The sequence below is a fragment of the Choloepus didactylus genome, chromosome 21 (genome assembly GCF_015220235.1).
Source record: "Choloepus didactylus isolate mChoDid1 chromosome 21, mChoDid1.pri, whole genome shotgun sequence".
NCBI lineage: Eukaryota > Metazoa > Chordata > Mammalia > Pilosa > Megalonychidae > Choloepus > Choloepus didactylus.
This window is the reverse complement of record NC_051327.1, coordinates 40,232,222-40,248,514: the sequence shown is the minus strand read 5'-3', so window position 1 is coordinate 40,248,514 and position 16,293 is coordinate 40,232,222. Positions and strand designations below refer to the sequence as shown.

General features: G+C 39.8%; 1 pseudogene; it reads right to left on the bottom strand.

Moving 5' to 3' along the window:
* Nucleotides 1-6,940: 6,940 nt before the first annotated feature.
* On the bottom strand, nucleotides 6,941-7,719 carry LOC119518256 (annotated as a pseudogene).
* Between the last annotated feature and the right edge of the window lie 8,574 nt (nucleotides 7,720-16,293).

The window sequence follows — 16,293 nt, the reverse complement described above, 5'->3', positions numbered from 1 at the left end:
AGATCCATTGGGTTATTGAAGTGCTAAGAGACAAGGCAATTAGGGCCATTAAGGATCGAGCCAGGGAGCAGAGAAACCTGTTTTTCAGACAGAGAAACTCATCTTCTGGATTTGCATGTGAGCCTGACTCTGCCGAGCTCTGCTCTTCCCCTTTCTATGTTCACCAGAAATCCAAAAAGCCTCCAGTTTTATTTTTGGGATTTTCTTGCTGTTTTTGCTACCCCTATTTCCTCTCCACCAGGCTGGCTGCTCCCGGATTCTCCAGTGTCTGGTCTCAGTCTATCTATGCTTGGAGTTTGGATTAGTAGAATGAGTTTTTGATAAGAGCCGCCACTGCAGTTCTCCTTCCTTGTTGCCAGCACTGACTGAGGCTGGCAGGGAGGGGCTTGGGTTCCTTGGCCATAAAAACTTACAGATTTCGCTGATCTCAGCTGTTCCACGTGTTCATGAGTGTTATATGAAGTATGCCCAAAGTCAAACTGCTCTGCAGTGTCTGGTCCACACAGTTCCTGGCTTTCTACCTACTGCCCTGGAGGAGTAACTAAAATGTACACATTACCAGTCTGCCATCTTGCCCTGCCCTGCCACAATCAATTTTTGAACATTTTCATTACCATTCACAAAAAAGAATAAAAATGAAAGTAAAAACACCCAAAACATCCCATATGCCCCATCCCTCCCTATAATGCATTTCCTTTTTTTAAATTTAATTTTATTGAGATTTTTCACATACCATACTGTTCTGGTTTGCTAATGCTGCCTGTTATGCAAAATACCAAAAGTAGATGGGTTTTTATAAAGGGGGTTTATTTGGTTACAAAGTTACAGTCTTGAGGCCATAAAAGTGTCCAAGCTATGGCATCAAGAAATATACCTCCACCAAAGGAAGGCCAATGGTGTCCAGAAAACCTCTGTTAACTGGAAAAGCATGTGGCTGATGTTGGCTGATCCCAGATTGTGTTCCAGCTTCTCTCTCAGCTCCTGTGCATTCTTCAAAGTGTCCCTCTTGGGTGGCTGGCTCCTCTTCAAAATGTGACTCTCAGTTGCTCTCCAAAATGTCACTTACAGCTGCTCTGAGGTCCTTCTGTCTGTGAAGTCCTTTATGTGTCTCCAGTAATCCAATTAACACCCATCTTTATGGGTGGGGCAACACCTCCATGGAAATTATCCAATCAAATGTTTCAGTCACAGTTGATTGAGTCACATCTCCATGGAAACACTGAATCAAAGAATTCCAATGTAATCAACACTAATACATTTTCCCCACAAGACTGCATCAAAGAACATGGCATTTTGGGGTACATAATACATCCAAAGCAGCACACATACAATTATCCAAAGATCCAAATGCACAATCACTTGCCCATGGTACCATTGTATAGCTGTGCATCCATCACCACAATTTTTTCCCTAATTTTTAGAACATTTTCATTACTCCAGAAAAGAAAGACAAAAAAGAGAACTCAAATCCTCCCCTATGCCTAACCACCCCCGCCTCTATTATTGACTCATAGTACTGTTATAGTACATTTGTTACTGTTGATGAAAGAATATTAAAATACTGTTAACTGTAGTACATAGTTTGCAATAGGTATATTTTTTCCCTAAATACTCCTTTATTTTTAGCTTCTAGTTATAGTATCATACATATGTTCTAGTTCATGAAAGAGATTTCTAGTATTTGTTCAGTTAATCATGGACATTGTCCACCGCAAGATTCACTGTTTTATACATTCTCATCTTTTTTTTTTTAAATTTTATTTTGAAATAAATTCAAACTTACAGGAACAGTTACAAAAACAATACAAACCCCATACACAGACCTCCAGCATACCCTGACCCCCCTCCCCCGATACCCTGATCCACCAACTTTAACATCCTGTCACACCCCTATTTCTTTCTTTCCCTCCCTCCCTATCAGCCATCATCTATTGCTCTGTCTTCTGAACATATGAGAGCAAGTTTTACACATCCTTGAACAAATTTAATTCACATATACATTTCCCATGAACAAGAACATTCTTTTATGCAATCCCATTAAGTGCAGCTAAGAAGTTCAAGAAATTCAACATTGATACAAAGCTTGCATTCTATATTTCCTTTTTTTTCTTTCTTGTGTCCCAACTGTGTCCCTTTGAGCCTCCTCCCCTCCATCCTCAGATCCCATCCAGATCATCCTTGGCATTTAACTGTCATTATCTATTTAGACTGTCTTTTTTTTTTTTTTCAATTGTGGGAACATATATACAGCCTAAATATTCCATTCCAACCCCTCCCTAGCACTCCATTAGTGGGATTAATCACATTTAGAATGTTGCAATGATATCACCTTCCCACCATCCATTACTAGAAATTTCCCTTCACCCCAAACAGAAACCCTACACTCATTACTTAACTCCCCATTGCCCCAACCCCTACTTCTCATAAGCCACACCCTACTTTTCATTTCTATGGTCATATTCTCTAATACTTTGTGTTTACCGTGGGACCTAAATTTAACATGATAAATCTATAACAATCTTGTTTTTCTTTGATACCAACTTAACTTCTGTAGGACACACAAACTATGTTCCTTTACTCCTCCATTCCCCCACCTTTATGTAGTTCTTGTCAAAAATTACATGTTTAACATTGAGTCCAAAACCACTGATTTATCATTACAGTTTATGTATTTTAGTTCCTGTAGGAAGTAAATAGTGGAGTTACAAATCAAAAATACAGTAGTATTGGTATTTATATTTACCATGTGATCTTTACTGGAAATCTTTATTTCTTCATGTGGTTTCAGTCAATTGTTTAGTGTCCCTTCCTTTCAGCCTGCTCAATTCCCTTTAGCATTTCTCATAGGACTGATCTACTGGTGATGAAGTCCCTTAGCTTTTGATTGTCCGGCAATGTTTTCGTCTCCCCCTCGTTTTTAACCTCCAGTTGTTTGTGAATTTTCTAAGTCTTTGATGGTTATTGACTTCTATTTGTATTCCACTGTGGTCAGAGAATGTGCTTTGAATTAATTCAATTTTTTAAAAAAATTTATTGAGGCTTGTTTTATGTCCCAGCATATGGTCTATTCTGGAGAAGGATCCATGATCACTAGAGAAGAATGTGTGTCCTGGTGATTTGGGATGTAATGTTCTATATAGGTCTGTTAAATTTCTCTGTATCTCTCTCTCCTTTCTTTGTTTCTCTGTCAGTAGGGCTCCCTTTAGTATCTGAAGTAGGGCAGGTCTTCTATTAGCAAAATCTCTCAGCTTTTGTTTGTCTGTGAAAAACTGAAGCTCTCCCTCAAATTTGAAGGAGAGTTTTGCTGGATAAAGTATTCTTGGTTGGAAATTTTTCTCCTCAGAGTTTTAAATATGTCATGCCACTGCCTTCTTGCCTCCATGGTGGCCACTGAGTAATCACTACTTAGTCTTAGGTTGTTTCCTTTGTATGTGGCGAATTGCTTTTCTCTTGCTGCTTTCAGAACTTGCTCCTTCTCTTCAGTATTTGGCAGTCTGATCAGAATATGTCTTGGAGTGGGTTTATTTGGATTAATTGTATTTGGAGTTCACTGGGCATTTATGTTTTGTGTATTTATATTGTGTAGAAGGTTTGGGAAGTTTTCCCCAACAGTTTCTTTGAATACTCTTTCTAGACCTTTACCCTTTTCTTCCCCTTCTGGGACACCAATGATTCTTCAATTTGGACATTTCATTTTATCTATCGTATCCCTGAGATCCATTTTGATTTTTTTGACTTTTTCCCCATTCTTTCTTTTGTTCTTGCATTTCCCATTCTGTGGTCCTTGAGGAGGCTGAATCATTGTTCAACATCCTCTAATCTTGTATTATGAGTATCCAGAGTCTTTTTAATTCGGCCAACAGTTTCTTTTGTTTCCATAAGATCTTCTATTTTTTTATTTACTCTTGCAATTTCTTCTTTATGCTCTTCTAGGGTCTTTTTTATGTCCTTTATATCCTGTGCCATGTTCTTCTTCATGTCCTTTATATCCTGTGCCATGCTCTCATTGTTTGATTTTAGTTCTTTGATTAATTGCACCAAATACTGTGTCTCTTCTGATCTTTTGATTTGGGTGTTTGGGTTGGGTTCTCCACATCATCTGGTTTTATCATACGCTCTAAGATTTTCTTTTGTTTTTGGCCTCTTGGCATTTGCTTTACTTGATAGGGTTCTTTCCGGATATAAAAAATACCGATCTCTAATTTGTCAGATCTACAGCGTGGTGGCATACACTTTTTCTAACTAACCAGCAGATGGCATCTGCAAGTCACCTATTCCCCTCAAGTCAGTTCTCCCCAACTTTGTCTTTGTGGTGTGTGGGGATCTGATTCTTGTGGGGTTCAGTTGGTGCACTAAGTTTGGGTGTGTTGTTGGTGCTGTCTGCCCTGAATGTGGGGCATGTGTCTGGGTGGTTAGGGAGGCAGGGGAGATTTAATAATCATACCTCCCAGGTGTTCCTGGAGATTTAAGGCTGCTGCAAGAGTCTAAACCTTCATTTCAGTTTTGCCACAGATTGTCTCTGCTGCTGACCCACAAGTCCTTGGTATTGGCATAGGGTCCCTGGGATTTTCAAGCAGGTCCCCCTTCTCAGTCGTGCTCTTCCAGGACTTCTGCTGAGGGAAGGCTGTGCCATTCACAAGTGTGCGCTGGCCCTCCAGGGAAGCCCTGGGCCACCGGGCCATGCAGGGGCGTTCCCAGCCTGCTGTAAGGATGGTTGAATGAGGCGTGTTAATTTCCCCCTTTTCACACAGCTCCGCCTTCCCAACTCTGGGACAATTAGCTGTGGGTGCACTAAAGGCTGCTGTCCATGGCCAATATCATGGCCTGTGCGCGGTGCTGTGGTAAACACTGCCCGTCACGCTGGGTTTCTTGGCACGGCTGTGGGTCGGGCCCCAGACAGGAGTGTCCCCTGCCCACTGGAGAGATGTCAGCAAGGGTTGTGGTTTCTTTACTCCTTTGGCTCCCCTCTGGCCCCCTGGCCCTGAGACAATCAGCAGCTGGCTATCCTCCACGCCAGACACTGAGACATTGGCCCAGTCTGCTCCTGCCGTGCTTTGCTGTGATTCTCCATCGTAACCACAGCTGCTCCTGGTTTTTTTTTTTTTTTAAAGAACTAGTCTGTCTGCAAATGCCAAATCATGGTTTCCCCACACTGCAGCGTGGCCGCCAGACTTTCAGCCAGCTCACTCACTTGTTTCAGAATGCAGACTCCTGGTTTCACCAAATGCACGGTCCCTGTGGATTTAGCAGACCTTGACTAGGTGGTGCATCTCTGGAACTGGTATTCTGGGTCACTTTCTGGCTTTTATCTAGTATTTTTCACAGAGGTGTTTTTTTGCCCTCTCTCACCTAGCTGCCATCTTAGGTTCTCTCCCATTCCCATCTTTTAACCTCCAACTTTACTTCTGGTGACATACATGACTCTAAGCTTCCCCTTTCCACCACCTTCACATATCATTCAGCACTGTTGGTTATTCTCACAATAATGTGCTACCATTACCTCTGTCCACTTCCAAACACTTAGGTTCAAACTAGTTGAATGTTCTGCTTATAATAAGCAACTGTTCCCTATTCTTTAGCCTCATTCTATACCTTGTTAACTTATATTTCGTCTATGTGTTTACATATTATAATTAATTCATATCAGTGAAACCCTGCAATATTTGTCCTTATGTGTCTGATTTATTTCGTTCGATGTAGTGCCCTCAAGTTTCTTCATGAACCTGTTTAGTTTTATATTAACTGGTATTTTATTTGCTTAAAACCTAAACATTGTCAGTTTAAAAGAAATCCACTGTGATGTATATATAACTTGATCTTGCCATTTAAATTCTAGGGTTTTGTTTGTTTTTTTTCTCTTTTTGATCCTTGATAAATTTATCCAAAAAAACAGAATAGATACATATATATATATATATATATATATTAAAAACATGAACTATTAGAGAATGAGATCTGAAATCAATGATTTCAGTTTTGGCACTTCTGTTTTTTTTTTTTTTTTTTTTTAAACTTATCAAAGACTGTAGTGGGATGAAAGAATCACTGGCTCTGAGTCTCTCTGAGAAAACAAGTAATGAAATGATAAAAGAAAACCCATACCCTTACACAAGGTCAGGAAACCCCATTCCCCACCCTGTTCCCCAGGTAAAAATATGAATACTTTTAGTAACAATTCAGAATTCATTTTTATCTTCTACCTGCCTCATCAGTAGAAGTTGTGATATTTTTAGACAGCTATAATCATGTATACAGATATACAAATTTATATTAGATGACAACTGATTTTCTAAAAGTCCAGGTAGAGGAAGAAGCAATCATTTCTAACTAAAAACCCTTATACACTTTTTGATTACTGTTCAACTTGCTATCATTTAGCAAAAGGCAAAATTTTATAGTGTTCACCTCAGACATTATTGCTGTTCAACTGTGGTATACCTTCCATTAAAAATAAAAACATGAAGCAGTCAATCCAGTGATTAATGTGACATGGGTTTCATTGGGGTTGGAGGGGAGGGGTGGAAAAGAGAAGACCAATAGACAAAAGATAACTGAAACATACAATGGCTTTCTTAAGAAAAAAGAAAAAGAAAAGAGAAAATGCATTAACAAATGGAAAAAAGCATTCAAAGCCCATAAGTCAAGCCATAGCCAAACCTATGTTCTATCTTTAAGTAGGTTTTCTTTTTTCCCCATTTTCCTTTTTTTCTTTTCTTTTCTTTTTCTTTCTTTCCTTTCCTTTTCTTTTTCTTTCTTTTCCCTTCCTTCCTTCCTTCCTTTCTTTCCTTTCTCTGTTTCTCTTTCTCTATCTTTCTTTCTTTCTTCCTCTTCCTTCCTTCCTTTTTCTTTCTTTCTTTTTCTCTCCTCTCTCTCTTTCCTTTCTTTTCTTTTTCTCTTTCCTTCTTTCCTTCCTTCCATCCATCCGTCCCTCTTTCTTTCTCTCTCTTTCTCTCTTTCTTTCTGTCTCTCTTTCTTTCCTCTCCCCAAACCTTCATCACTTTTAATCCTCCCCAGACTGGGCTTCATCTTTGGACCCTTCATCCCCAGATTTTTCCGGTGGGGGACTGGCAGATGTTTTCTTTTCTGGAGGGCTTTCTGGTTCCCCGTCTTCTTTAGGGGAAGGAGTCTTTTCCTTGGGTGCTTCTGAAGCTGTGGGGTGACCCACTTTCTCTTTGCCTTTCACTGGACTTGGTGTCACTGTAGCCTTTAGCCTGGGTTTGGGCATTTTCTTTTCTCTCAGGTTTGGCCACCTTAACCATCTTTTTGTTTTTCTTTTTTGAACTGCCATAGTCACTATCGTCATCATCTTCCATTAGGAAATCTTCATCGCTGCTAGGGTCTTTCTCCTGGAATGGTGCTTCATCCTCTTCTGGTTCTTCCTCGCTTCCCACATCTTCCATGAGCATTTCTCTCTGTTTAAAGCTGCCTTTGATGCTGCCTGCCATTGCTGGTGCACATTTTTAGGATCTTCTTTCTCATCTTCACTGTCTTCTGCTGAATGAGTATCATCCTTCTTGGTTTTCACACCTTTTTCTTCTGAGTCCTCACTATCTGCCTGTGAATTCTTTCCAGATCATCTTTATTTTTAGCTTCTCGGGGAGATGATTGCATTTTCTTAGCTGGAGGGCCTGAATCTCTTCCATAATCTTTATCAGCATCATCAGGTTCCTGCAACTGTGAATAATCAACGGCCTTCCTGTTTCTGACAGGCCAAGACATGTTCGCTGTTGAAACAGGACCTAGTGGAGAAGTCAAGGACCAGGACCCCCCACACCCATCTCTTCAAAATGGATCGAATCTGTTTTTTTTTAAGACAGTTTTGTTCACCCACCATACTTTCCATCCTTAGTAAACAATTAATGGTTCCCTGTATAGTTACATATTTATGTATTCACCACCATTACCATTACTATATAAGGACTTCGCCATTTCTTCCACAAAGAAGGATGAAGAATCAAAGAAGGTAGAGAGACAAAAGAAAAAGAAAGAAAGAAAAAGACAGCTAAAAAGCAATGAAGGGACAGATAAAATTAAAGTAGAATAAAAGAGTCAGAAAATATCACCAATGCCAAGAGTCCCATATCCCTCCATTATGCCCCCCTCTTATAGGCATTTAGCTTTGGCATATTGCCTTTGTTACATTAAAGGTAGCATAATACAAAGTTTCTGTTAGCTATAGTCTCTAGTTTGCATTGATTGTATTTTTCCCCCAATACCACCCTATTTTTAACACCTTGCAAGGTTGACATTTGTATGTTCTCCCTCACATAAAAACATATTTGTACCTTCTATCACAATTGTTGAGCACCCTAGGTTTCACTGAGTTATATAGTCCCAGTCTTTATCTTTCCTCTTTCCTTCTGGTGTCCCACATGCTCCTAGCCTTCCTCTTTCAACCATGCTCACAGTCATCTTTCTTCAGTGTACTTTTATTGCTGTGCTACACCATCACCCAAAATTGTGTTCCAAACCTCTCACTGCTGTCTTTTCTTATCTTGTCTGTAGTGCTCAATTTAGTATTTCCTGTAGAGCAGGTATCTTGTTCACAAACTCTCTCATTGTCTGTTTGTCAGAGAATATTTTAAACTCTCCCTCATATTTGAAGGACACTTTTGCCAGATACAGGATTCTTGGTTGGCAGTTTTTCTCTTTCAGTATCTTAAATATATCACACCACTTCCTTCTTGCCTCCATGGTTTCTACTGAGAAATCCATGTAGTCTTATCAAGCTTCCTTTGTATGTGATGGATCATTTTTCTCTGCTGCTTTCAGGATTGTCTCTTTGTCTTTGAGATTTGATAATCTGATTATTAAGTGTTTTGGCATAGGTCTATTCAGGTCAATTCTGTTTGGGGTATGCTGCACTTCTTGAATCTGTAATTTTATTCTTTCATAAGAGATGGGAAATTTTCATTGATTATTTCCTCTGTTATTGCTTCTGCCTTTTCCCTTCTCTTCTTCTGGGACACCCATGACATGTACATTCATGCGCTTCATGTTGTCATTTACTTCCCTGAGACATTGCTCATATTTTTCCATTCTTTTCCCTATCTGTTCTTTTGTGTGTAGGATTTCAGGTGTCTTGTTCTCCAGTTTCTGAGTGTTTTCTTCTGCCTCTTGAGATCTGCTGTTGTATGTCTCCATTGTGTTTTTCATTTCTTGTGTTGTGCCTTTCATTTCCATAGATTCTGACAGTTTTTTTGAACTTTCGATTTCTACCTTATGTTCACCTAATGTTTTCTTTATAGCATCGTCTCTTTTGTTATATCTTCCCTGAACTCGTTGATTTGGTTTTTAATTTGATTTAGCATATTTCTTTGAAAATCTTTAATTGATTCATTAAAGTGAAACAGTATCTCTGCTATATCTTGATTGAGGTGTTTTTTCCTTTGACTGGGCCACATCTTCATTTTTCCTAGTATAGGTTTTAGTTTTCTGTTTTCTAGGCATCTGGTTTCCTTGATTACCCCAGTCAGATTTTCCCAGACCAGAATGGGTTCAGATCTCAGAATGGGGTTATATCCAGGGTGCATCTTAGAGGAATGACAGACTTTCCTATGAGGTTCCCAGTTACTGTGCTTTTCCTAACCTGCCCAGCAGGTGGTGCCTGTCAGCCTGTCGCTCCTGACTGGTGTAAGGAGGTGTGGCCCCTTCAGTTTCTGTTTTGGCTTTTTTCCCTCAGGCTCTGGGGTCTGGTTCTGAAGGGGAAGCTGGGCCCCACCTCCTTACACTTAGGGAAGATACACCCCCTAGGGAGTTATCATTTGCATTTGAATAGTCTCTCTGATGCTGTTATCTCCACCCCTGTCTGGGCAGAGCGCTGCAAACTGAAAATGGCTGCGGCTCTCTTTTCTGAGCCCCTCAGCTTGAGAGAGAGAGAAAAAGGGACAGAAAGCCCCCTTTGGGAGCCATTGCATGCCCCCCCCCCCATTTTATTCATTGGCCAAAGGTAACACCAGGTCTTCTAGGCTCCCCCTCCCAGGACAGATGAGTCTTCCGGTTTTTTAAGGTCAGTTGTCACTAAAAACCTCTGTCTGCTTGTTTGGGGGTTTGTAGCTTGTATTCAGCAGTCCACATTTGTTAATTAAAACCCCAGTTGGAGTTCAGCCAAGCCATATTAGCTGGCTCAGAGAGTGCTGCTAGTTTCTACCACAGTGAGGTTTTGCAGCAAAGCCTGCCATGGGGGGAAGGGGCTCTTGGTGTGGTTCTGCAGTTCTTACTTACAGATTTTATGCTGTGATCTCGGGCATTTCTCCCAATCCAGGTTGGTGTATGATGTGTGGACAGTCACGGTTGTCCCCCAGCAGTAATTCCAAATTATTTACTAGTTGTTCCCTGTTGTTTATTAGTTGTTCCAGGGGACTGACTAAATTCCACTCCTCTCTATGCCACCATCTTGCCAATTCATTTACTTTTTGTCCTTATTTTTCTACTCATCCATTCATACATTTTATAAAGGGAGTGGGAGCCACAAGGTTTTCACAATCACACAGTCACACAGTGTAAGCTATATAGTTATACAGTTGTTTTCAAGAATCAAGGCTACTGGGTTACAGTTAAACAGTTTCAGGTATTTCCTTCCAGCTATTCCAATACACTAAAACCTAAAAAGGAGTATCTATATAGCATGTAAGCATGCCCTCCATAGGTAATTTTTGAAATTACCTATATGACTTCTTGCTGAGCTGTACATCAAGAGATGACACCTTTCTGTATATATGTTATATTTTACAGTAATGGAATTGGCTGAAGTTGTAAACTGACCCATAACATTCTTTGAGATTTGCTCTCTAACTACGTGTGAAATTGTACATTGAATGTTATTACTGTTATGTGTATATATTAAAGTTCACAATTAGAAAAACAAAAAAATAAAGCCCTCCAGGGTGACTTCTCAATTCCATTTGAAATCTCGCAGCCACTGAAATTTTATTTTGTTTCATTTCTTGAAGGCTTTCTCAATCCCATGATGCCAGGGCCAGGCTCATCCCCATGAGTCATGACCCATATTTCCAGGGAGATTTACACCTCTGGGAGTCATGTCCCATATAGGGGGTAGGACATGAGTTTATGTGCCGAGTTGGCTTAGAGAGAAAGAGGCCACTCCTGAGCAACAAAAGAGGTTCTCTGGGGGTGACTCTTAGGTACAATTTTAAGTACCTAAAAGATAAAGAGTCAGAAAGCAAGAAATGAAGAAGGAAAAAAACAAAACAAAACATTTTCAGAGCTGGTTCCCAGGTCCCCAAGTTTGTGGATGGGAGTTGGTACCTGTTTCTATGTGCCCCTTTTTATTGGAGCCCAACCCTTCTCCATTATTCTGAACACCTCCGACTCCAGAAGTCTCTGTTTTTGTTTTGTTTTGTTTTTTGCTGCTGCTGTTAGCCCTGCCTCCTCTCTGCCAGACCTATTGCTCCCCATTTCTTTGATGCCTGCTATTGGTTTATCTGTGCTTGGAACTTTCATTCAGCAGTCTGAGTTTGTTAATTCTGCAGTTTGGGCTGTGTTGAGTCCCCCTTCTTGTTCCCACATAGATTGATTCTTTTTCCCTTAGGGAACCAGCTCCAAGACAGTCTGCCATGAATGGGGGGAGGGGTGCCATACCCCTGGCTGGGGAAACTTAGGTTTTTTTAGTTCAGTTTTATTGAGATATATTCACATACCATATAATTATCCATGGTATACAATCAACTGTTCACAGTACCATCTTATAATTGTGCATTCATCACCCCAATCTATTTTTGAACATTTTCCTTACACCAGAAAGAATCAGAATCAGAATAAAAAATAAAAATAAAAAAAGAACACTCAAATCACCCCCCATCCCACCCTATTTTTCATTTAGGTTTTGTCCCCATTTTTCTACTCATCCATCCATACACTGGATAAAGGGAATGCAATCCACAGGGTTTTCACAATCGTACTGTCACCCCTTGTAAGCTACATTGTTACACAATCGCCTTCAAGAGTCAAGGCTACTGGGTTGGAGTTTGGTAGTTTCAGGTATTTACTTCTGGCTATCCCAATATATTAAAACCTAAAAAGTGTTATGTATATAGTATGTAAGAATGTCCAAAAGAGTGACCTCTTGATTCCATTTGAAATCTCTCAGCCACTGAAGCTTTATTTTGTTTCATTTTGCATCCCTCTTTTGGTCAAGAAGATGTTCTCAATCCCATGATGCTGGGTCCAGATTCATCCCTGGAAGTCATATCCTGCGTTGCCAGGGAGATTTACACTCCTGGGAGTCAGGCCTCATGTAGGGGGGAAGGCAGTGAGATCACTCACCAAGGTGGTTTAGTTAGAGAGATAGAGAGATAGAGATAGAGATAGAGAGAGAGAGAGAGAGAGCGCACCAGCCAGCCAGCCAGCCAGCCAGCCACATCTGAGCAATAGAGAAAATCGGGGGGAGACTGTTAGGCACAATTATAAGCAAGTTTAGCCTCTCCTTGGAGCAACAAGCTTCATAGGGGCCAGCCCCAAGACAGAGGGCTTAGCACATCAAGCCGTCAGTCCCCAATCAGCAACAATCCAGGTGAGAAAGTCCAACACCTCTGCATTCTCCCCTAGCTCTTCAGGGGGCCCCTGAATATATATATTTTATTCTCCACCCAAATTACTTCAGGATGTGTTGCTATTTCATTCTAATCTATACAGACCTGCCATAGCTCACTTCTTATTCAAAGTTCCATGTAACTGTAGTGTTTGAACAAACTGACTGTAGAAGTATATTGTTTAGAAAATATAGATCCTACACCAAATAAACATCTCTTCCCTTGGACTCACTGGAAGTTGAAGTTTGAACACAGTTTCAACCTTTACCCTTTGGCCTGATTTGCTCTAGTCTTAACCAGATCTACTTTATTCATATCTGTAATTGAAGTCTGGGCTCTATTTCAGCCTTTTTTTTTTTTAAACAGTTGCTGTATGCATTAATACTGATATTCATATCTGCCAAGCTCTAGCTCTGAGTTTCAGGTGTAACAGTTACCTAATGTTTCAGAGACCAATCATACATTAAGAGATCAACATCTCAGAGTTTGGAGATAGCCATTACAATTCAGGAATAGATTTGACTGCTGTAAGAGCTTACAGTCTAGGGACCATTACAATAATCATTTCCCTGTTAGGCTGTGCTCTAAGATTCAATTCTGAGTTTACACATTGTGGTTAGTCCATATTGGTGAGGCATTATAGTGTTTGCCTTTGTTTCTGGCGTACTTCACTCAACATGCTGTCTACAGGATCCATTCACCTCATTGTGTGCCTCACAGCGTCACTCCTCGTAGTTGCTCAAGATTCCATTGTATGCATACGCCACCATTCACCCTTCTGTTCCTCAGTCCGTGTACCCTTAGGCCACCTCCACCCATTGCAAATCATGAATACTGCCTCCATAAACACCAGTGTGCAAGTGTCCATTCATGTCTCTGCTCTCAGATCTTCCAAATACATACCCCGTAATGAGGTTGTAGGACCTTATGACCCCACATACTTAGCTTCTTGTGGAGCTACCTCCAGAACCCCCAGAAAGGTTACACCATTCTGCCTCCTCAACAACAGTAACTAGGTACATCCCTCCCTCCACATCCTCTCCAGCACTTTTACCTCTATTTATATTTTTTCCTACAATCTTATAAAGATATATTCATATAACATACAGCCATCTGCAGTGTACAATCAGTTGTTCATGGCATCATCACATAGTTGTACATTTATCATGACAGTCAGCACTTGAACATATTGATTATTATGAAAAAGTATTTTTTTTTGGTGAATAGTAAAAAAGATAATAAAAATAAAAATAAAAATATCATACAATATAATAGTAAGGACAAAAAACAACACCACTACCAAGAATCCCATATCCCTGCCTTATATCCCCCTCTCATACACATTTAACTTTGGTATATTGCCTTTGTTACATTTAATGGAAGCATATTGGAATGTTACTGTTGACCATAGACTCCAGTTTGCTTTATGTTTTTTTCCCAAATATCATCCCTTTTTCAACACTCTGCGTGCTTTACAGTCATTTGTTCTCCCACACATGAGAACATTTTTATATTTGTACATTTAGCAACAGTCATTGGCCACTCCAGTTTTTGCCAAGTTATACACTCCCAGTCTTCATCATCTATCTTTACCTCTGGTGTCATACATTCCCCTATCCCACCTCTTTCAGCTTTACTCACAGACATCTTTGTTCCATGTACTTACAATATTGTGCTACCATTACACAGTATTATGCTATCTATTTCTGGATCTGTACAATCAATCCTGCTAAACATTTCTGTAGTCCTTCAGCATCAAATGCCTGATCTCTACTGTCTTTCTATCTCCTGGTAGCCTGTGTTATCAGCTTTTAACACTCAAAGTTTGCTCATTAGTGTTATTTCATGTTAGTGAGACCAAACAGTATTTGTTCTTTTGTTTCTGGCAAACTTCACTCAACATAATGTCTTTAAGGTTCATCCACGTTATTATATGTTCCATTGTCTTTGTTCTGTTTTAACAGCTGCATAATATTCCATCATGTGTATATACCACAGTTTATCTACTCATCCGTTGACGGACCTTTGGGCTGCTTTCGTCTCTTGGCAATCGTGAATAATGCCGCAATAAACATCAGTTTACAAATGTCCATTTGTGTCTTAGCTTTGAGTTCCTTTGAGTATATACCTAGCAATGGAATAGCTGGGTCATATGGCAAATCTATACTTAGCTTCCTGGGGAGCCTCCACACTGTCTTCCAGAGTGGTTGCACCAGTCTACATTTCCACCAGCAATGAATAAGTGTGCCTCTTTCTCCACATCCTCTCCAGCACTTGCCACTTTCTGTTTTTTGAATAATGGCTATTGTGGTAGGTGTGAGATGGTATCTCATTGTGGTTTTGATTTGCATTTCCCTAATACCCAGTGAAGTTGAGCATTTTTTCATATGTTTTTGAGCCATGTGTATTTCCTCTTCAGAAAAGTGTCTGTCCATGTCTTTTGCCCATTTTTTAATTGGGTTGTTTGTCTTTCTGTTGTTGAGCTGTAGGATTGCTTTATGTATTCAGGATATTAAATCCTTATCTGATATGTGGTTTCCAAATATTGTCTGCCATTGTGTAGGCTGCCTTTTTACTTTTCTAACAAAGTCCTTTGATGTACAAAAGTGATTGAGTTTGAGGAGATCCCATTTGTCTATTTGTTCTTTGGTTGCTCGTGCTTTGGGTGTAAGGTCTAGGAAACCACCTCCTATCACAAGACCTTTAAGATAGTGTCCTATGTTCTCCTATGAGTCTTATGGTCTTAGCACTTATGTTTAGGTCTTTGATCCAATTAGAGTTAATTTTTGTATAAGGTGTGAGATAGGAGTCCTTTTTCATTCTTTTGGAAATGAATATCCAGTTCTCCAAACACCATTTATTGAAGAGGCTGCTCTGTCTCAGCTGATTTGGCTTGACTGCCTTATCAAAGATCAATTGTCTGTAGATGCAAGAGTCTATTTCTGAACACTCATTTCAATTCCATTGGTCGGTATCTCTGTCCTTATGCCAGTACCATGCTGTTTTGAGCACTGTAGCTTTGTAATATGCTTCAAAGTCAGGTAGTGTGAGACCTCCCACTTTGTTCTTCTTTCTCAAGATATTATTGGCTATTTGGGGCACCTTGCCTTTCCAAATAAATTTGGTTATTGGTTTTTCTACTTCTGCAAAGTAAGTTGTTTGGATTTTAATTGGTATTGCATTGAATCTATAAATCAGTTTAGGTAGAGTTGTTATCTTAACTATATTTAGTCTTCCAATCCATGAACATGGCATGTTCTTCCATTTTTTTAGGTCCTGTTTGATTTCTTTTAGCAGTTTCGTGTAATTTTCTTTGTATAGGTCTTTTTGTGGCCTTCATTAAGTTTATTCCTAAATACTTGATTCTTTTGGTTGCTATTGTAAATGGAATTTTTTTTATTGCTTCCTCTTGTTGCACATTACTTGTGTATAAGAACACTACAGATTGCTGCATGTTGAGCTTGTAGCCTGCCACTTTGCTGTATTCATTGATTAGCTCTAATAGCTTTGCTATATATTTTTCTGGATTTTCTAAATATAGAATCATGTCATCTGCAAACAGTGAAAGTTTTACTTCTTCCTTTCCATTTGGATGCCTTTTATTTCTTTTTCTTGCCTGATTGCTCTAGCTAGAACTTCCAGCACAATGTTGAATAACAATGGTGACATTGGGCATCCCTGTCTTGTTCCTGATCTTAGAGGGAAAGCTTTCAGTCTTTCCTCATTGAATTTGATGTTAGCT